Here is a 6,853-nt window from a genome sequence, read left to right on the forward strand (position 1 = left end):
CGTGAACAAACATAAGAGGTCACTTATCGCCCAGATTTACCAGCTCACTGGCCTGGCTCAGACTGGAAGTGCAACCCTGGGATCTGATGGGTGGCCCCAATGGCACCCAATGACTATATGGATCGAACTTACGGCCTTGGCTTCCAGTCAGTTGGGTCGGCCGCTACACTTTAGGATTTGCCTTTGCTCATGGAAGTATTAAGCCATCCTTACAACAAGCCCCAGTAAATTTGCCTTATTGACATACAGTTGGCAAGGTCTGTATTTCAATGGTATGATTACACAGCTGCGTTGTTTGTACAATCTATAGAAACAACAGATATTATGATTAAAGTAGAAGCTCTAACTAACTTCATGAAACAGGCCCTCCTGGACAACACAAAGGCAATCCAAGTTTTAAGTGAAGAACAAATACAAATGAGAAAGACAGTGATTCAAAATTTGATGACTTTTGACATATTTGGGCTTCCCTGGTGGCTCAGAGGTTAAAGCGTCTGTCTGCAATGCTCAAGACCTGGGTTCAATCCCTGGGTCGGGAAGATCCCCCTGGAGAAGGAAATAGCAACCCACTCCAGTATTCTTGCCTTGAGAGTCCCATGGACGGAGTAGCCTGGTGGGCTACAGTCCACGGGGTCGCAAAGAGTCGGACACGACTGAGCGACTTCACTTTCTAACTTTCACTTTCTTTGACATACTTATAGCTGCCCAGGAGAGACCTGTGCTACAATTAATGTTAAATGTTGTGTATATATCTCTGACTTATCTGGCAATGTATCAGCTGCTCTAGACAACATGAAAAACCTGGTAAAAGCTATGTCAAATGATAATCCTCCTTTTTGGACGTTTGGTATTTTCTTGGATCAAAGGTGACTGGTAGAAAAATCTTTTTGTAATTATTTTGTTCATCATTGTATTACTAATTTGGGGGCCTTGCATTCTCCAGCATATACCTCGATGTGTAGCCTCCAGACTGACAGCCCTGCTGCAGTTACATAGTCCCTGCGTACAATGCCTACCCACGACTGATGCCCATCGTTAAAGATAAGATGAGCGTCAAGAGGGGGCAATGTTGGGGCCAGTGTGAGGAAAGCAGGAGAGACTCCATCTTGAAGCCTGTCATCCATCTTAAAGGCAGGATGTAAACTGGGCCTGAACCCTGCCCAAGAGTGAGGAAACCATTGCTAATGAAAACCAGGTCTCCTGGAGACTCCCCTCCCTACAGATGGCAAATGGAGACTGTATTGAGGTCAGGCTGCCCCTGTTGGAGTAACCATGAAACATCCCCCCTTGATGTATAATCATCGTTTTCCCTCCCTTTAACCTTAACTGCTAGTCCTCCTAGCACCTACTTGTAAAACTCAGTCATATACAACAAAGAGGTTGCTAATGTGTAACCAGCCATGTAGCAGGGAGTATAAAACTGGGCCTCTCAGAAACATCAGGGTCCTTGTTGGGAACCGATTCCCCTTGGACCCGCTGGTGTAATAAACTATACTCCACTGTCTTGAGTATCCTCCGAGGTGTGTTTGCAACTGCAGATTCCACAACAATAAAAAGATTGAATAGTGATTTTATAATGATTCTTTGCCTGATTTTCCCGAATATTTATTTCTAAGAGAAGAAATTGGAAACTTTCAAAAATCTACTCAAAGCCTGCTACATATTTTAATTAGAAAGGCAAAGCCTCTCTATATTCTTCTACTGAATTTTCTTCAGTTCAGTTCAGTTCAGTCGCTCAGTCGTGTCCGACTCTTTGCGACCCCATGAATCGCAGCACGCCAGGGCTCCCTGTCCATCACCATCTCCCGGAGTTCACTCAAACTGAATTTTCTTAATGGAACTCAAATCTGAGTATATATTACACATCTCAGAGATGGTGGGGTAGGGTGGGGAACATATACATATTATATACGAAGAATATACATACATATCTGTCAAATTAAAAAGTCGTCACAACCAAAAGTTCAGAGTTACGTTTTACTTGGTGGGAATTTGTAGGACTTCAAGCCTGGAACACCAGCATCTCAAGGATCCCTGAGAGAACTGTTCTGAGGAGGGGAGGGGAGCGGCCAGGTTATACACAAGTTTTGAAAGAAAGGGCAGGTAGTCTGAACATGAAAAGACTGTTGTTATTTTAAGAAAACCAGATATCTCAAGTTAAGGCATTCAGTGCTTTTCTGTATATGGGAAGATGCCGAGAGTCTGGGCTCACTGAAATCTTTCCTTTCTTATGCGTCTCACCTACTTGGGGCCGGTATCTTGTATTTTTTCAAATCCAGAGCTCCCCTTAGGAAGTGAGAGTCCTATTGGCTGCTAGTTATCATATATGTTTCTCCTTCCAGAGTGCCCACAGGGCTCAGGGACTCACACTGAGGGCTGGAATCACTTATGACTATGACATCCTTACTTAGTGAAAAGGCAGGAATACTCCATTTCCCAGAGTTTTTCCACTGATATGAAGACTAGGCCCTTAGTCCAAGAGAGCTTTAAAAATATTTGTTTGTTCCCAGAAGGGTTGAGCAATCCTGAGAAATCTGTTGAACAATGCTCTACCTCCTCATTAACTTGGAATTTGTTTTCCCTGCGGTGTTACACAGGAGTATTTCCCTTTGTATTATTTATACTCAAAGGGCTTATCAAGCAAATTAATAATGTGAAATGGATTAAAGGTAAAAATCTTTACAATACTGAGGCAAAACTTTTAAAGCACCCATTTGAGGCTTGAAAATTAGTTTTCTCTTGGCACAAAATAACAGGGTGATTACAAAAGATTTCTTCAGTTTCCCAAAGCATCTACCCTAAAAATCTTGACCAGGCAACATATGGTTAGCTTATTTGTTGCATTACCTGAATTTGGAAAAATAAAAGCACTTTTCTTTAAAAATTCCTCCAAATGGGAATTAGTGGAGAGATAAAAAGACAATGATTTTAAGGTGTTAAGGCAAACAGGAGGAGAACCTGGGGCCTCCAGTGACCTCAGAAGCTGCAGCTTCAGTGGCCTGGAAGGACAGAAGCCACACCAGAGAGGATTCAGGAGAGTGGAGCACCAAACTGTGTTTTCTAGAAGTTTTAAGACAAAGAAAAGAGCAATGGGTGGTACTAGGTTAAAATGAGGTTGCTTGTTGTTTAAGAAAAATCTGACTATGTTTGTAGCTTGAGAATGATTCAACAGAAAGGAAAGACTTAAAATGCTTGGAAGAGAGAAAATTGAGGAGACAGGAAGTAATGGAACTAAAGGTAGGATGAGGGTACAACGGAGTGATTAGAGTTAAAAAAGAAGCTGAATAATTTTTAAGTTGGACAGGTCAAGGAAGGTCAATACAGGGTTAAAAAAAAGTCAGGGGGTGGGGAGGTTGGCGTCCTAAGGCTGCTAATGCGCTCACCAAAGCAAGGGAATAAGTCAAGAAAGAGGACTCCAGAAGGCCATATGTCCAAGAAGAGAGTGGCAGGGGTGACGCACAAATTGTTAGGTAGTCAATGTAGGGTTGACAGCCTTGGTCTTCTTCTAATTTCAACTTATTCCCTCACATAGATGTTTCGCTCCATTAGCCCAAAGCTCCAGTTTCCAGGCATTCAGAGGAATGCCTCCCTGGTCTGGAGGGTCATAAAACTTTCAGATCCAGGACAAGACAATCATTAACTGCTGTCCAGTATATCAAGGAGAACTGCAGGTAAATCATTAACTCTTAAACAGGCATCTGGTTCCTAAATAATGGTCTGGGGTCTTGAGATAGGATTGAGGGATGGCATCTCAGTGTCTCAAAAACTGAGAAACTGGGAACCCAAAAGAAAGCCATAAAAATGAAAAACTGGACATTGCAACATTCAAACTGATTGGTCAAAAATGACATATATTAAAGTCACAAGCCAACCAAAAATGTACAGATCAATACTAGTAAAGATATAAGAACTGCTGTTATCTCCTTCTTTTTGGGTCTCTTCACCCCCTCTCAGGGTCTACGCTGAGAAGTTTGTATCTCTATCCTTTAAAATAAACGTTGCCTGTGTGTTTGCGAGTTTGAAGAATTCATTCTTTGGTTCCATGAACAGAAGTTGGTTTTCACATCTCAGGGGTAATGCCAGGAGGGCAACCATCAGTAGCAGCCTGGAGGGATCCAGGTTGCGATAGCTTGGAGAGCTCTTAGGGAAAGAAAAGGCTCTTGGAGAAAATGGAATTGATAGATTATCTGATATTGTTGATTATCTGGGAGAAAAGAATCTGACAGATCAGATGGACAACTGGAAAAAAGTCAAGATTAGGTACCAAGAAAACCATGCAAGTCAAACATAACTTCAGACACCTAATACATGCTGGATGCTATTTGCTGCTGCTGCTGCTGCTAAGTTGCTTCAGTCATGTCCGACTCTGTGCGACCCCACAGACGGCAGCCCACCAGGCTCCCCCGTCCCTGGGATTCTCCAGGCAAGAACACTGGAGTGGGTTGCCATTTCCTTCTCCAACGCACGAAAGTGAAAAGTGAAAACGAAGTCGCTCAGTTGTGTCTGAATCCAAGCAGCCCCATGGACTGCAGCCTAACAGGCTCCTCCGTCCATGGGATTTTCCGGGTGTTCTTTAATATGTATACTTTTATTAATCCTCCTCATTTAAAGAGGAAGAAACTGAAGGACAGGGAGATGAAATCAGTTGCTTAAAATCACAGATCTAATAAGTGACAAAAGCAAAGGTCTAATCCCAAGGTCTGGCTCCAGAGTCTCTAACCCTAACCACTAGAATATACTGCCTCTCCAGGGAAGGGGAATGAGAATGAAAAATAGAGACAAGAAAGAAATGCTATCATTATACACTCTGTGGCTATGCAATGAATAATTTTTACTAGCCATAACTACATATTAACTTCCTATTAATTTATAAAATTATGTTATTTTATGAAAAACGTGATGTGATTAGACTGTCAAGATAGCAGATAGAAGTGCTTAATAGGTTAAGCTTTCAGCCCACATGCAAAATAAAAGATAAAACACAACAAATATAGTCAACAGGTCAGGAAATAAAAGCATAAAATATTATTTAAAAATACGGAGTTGGACTTCCCAAAGACTCTGCTTCCACTACAGAGGGCATGGGTTCAATCCTGGTGGGGAAACTAAGATTCCACATGCTGTGCAGTGTGGAAAATTAAAATAAAATAAAAATGTTTAAAAAAATATGGAAGTAATAAGGAAAAACTGCTCGAAAAATTGAAAGTGATTACCTCTGGGGAGGGGACAGAAAGGAAGGATATGAGGGAGATGCTATTTCTTTTTATTTTATGTTTTATAATATTTGCAACATTTAAAAAACATTGTATAGGAAATCCCCTGGTGGTTCAGTGGTTAGTGCTCCACACTCACACTGCTGAGGGCCTAGGTTTGATTCCTTATGGGGGAACTAAAACCCCACAAGCTAAGTGGTATGGCAAAAAATCCACAAACAAACAAACAAAAACCATTGTACATATATTAATTTAATAGAAATGAAGGAGAATGCAATCACCATAAGGACTGCGGTGGGGACACTATAGCGCTTGGATTGTTTTTTGCCTGAGTCCCCAAAATTTATAGCTATTTTTTCCTAAATGAATACTTCCTTGTTCACCTGTAACTGAAATTAATTAAACTTTCACTATCAGATTGAGGTCCCAGGACCTTTATAAGTGAAGATTGGAGAAATCTCTTCTTTTATATTTAAATACCAATAGAATACATCACTAGGTTTTCTTTTCATAGTTGAGAAAATTTTAGGGAATTAGAATAATTAATTTTGTTGGCTTTTAATCCATTCTTGAACTGGAAATTAAAATTTGCAATGAAGTTTTCTAAAATCAAAAGTTATAAAACAGCAAGTGTATGACTATTTGTTTTCTTTAATAACATAGGTATATCAATATTGTTTTCAGTTCAGTGAGTGTTTTTAAACTCAACATTGCCTTCTCCTTCCTAAAAGGGGGAAAAAAAAAAAAACGAAAAAAAAACCCACTTCAAATTCACAAGGAGAAAAAAGCAAATTATAAGCTTGTTATTTATAGTATGTCATATATATATATATATATATGCATGCATAATTAACCTGTATAAAAGGAGCTAATTTAGTTAATTTAAGAACATTTTTGTGGGGGGAATATTTCACATGGTCTGCCAAGAGCTACAGTCTTATTAAAACAGGCCTTTTATTGGTCATTCCTGAGAAAATCCACATCAAACGGGACAGACCGTAAAATTACCTACATGTGAGGAACACTGTGCAACTGTCTTTCTTGAAAAGGCCTGCAGAGTACTTAAAATAAAATTAAGGTGCCACTGCTTTCTGTCATGTCTGCTGACATTACGTCTGTTCTTTTTGACTCACCACAGATGCAAAGGATGTTACCTACCAGACATTAAGTAGTAACTGCAAAACCCTCAGAACCAGGAAAGGAGGAAACCTTCAGACTCAGCATGAAGGAAAAAAAGAGTTACCAGCCAGTCCATTTCTACAGAGATCAAGCCATTAGGCACTGTCGCCCACAACAGTGCACCCAGAAGGGACTTCAGGATGGAGAAAGCCAAGAAGCATTCTGCGTTTTACCTCAGAGATGGTTAAGATGCATCTCTAAGGTAAAACATCCTGGCCCCTATATAATTAAGAAGCATATCCATGAAAAAATTTCAAGAATCCCAGATTCCTACCTCTTCCCATTCATAGAAAAGTATTGAAATAATTAAAAATATTGAAATTCCAATTATTTCAATAAAAATATTGAAATAATTGAAATAATAAAAAAGTATTGAAATAATTACCTTGACATTAGTAGTTATCTTTTTATGTTTGACCACGTGTTTTTTCCCCCAGCTAAACATTTATTATTTATTTATT

The sequence above is a fragment of the Bison bison genome, unplaced genomic scaffold (genome assembly GCF_000754665.1).
Source record: "Bison bison bison isolate TAMUID 2011002044 unplaced genomic scaffold, Bison_UMD1.0 scf7180017864034, whole genome shotgun sequence".
Taxonomy (NCBI): domain Eukaryota; kingdom Metazoa; phylum Chordata; class Mammalia; order Artiodactyla; family Bovidae; genus Bison; species Bison bison.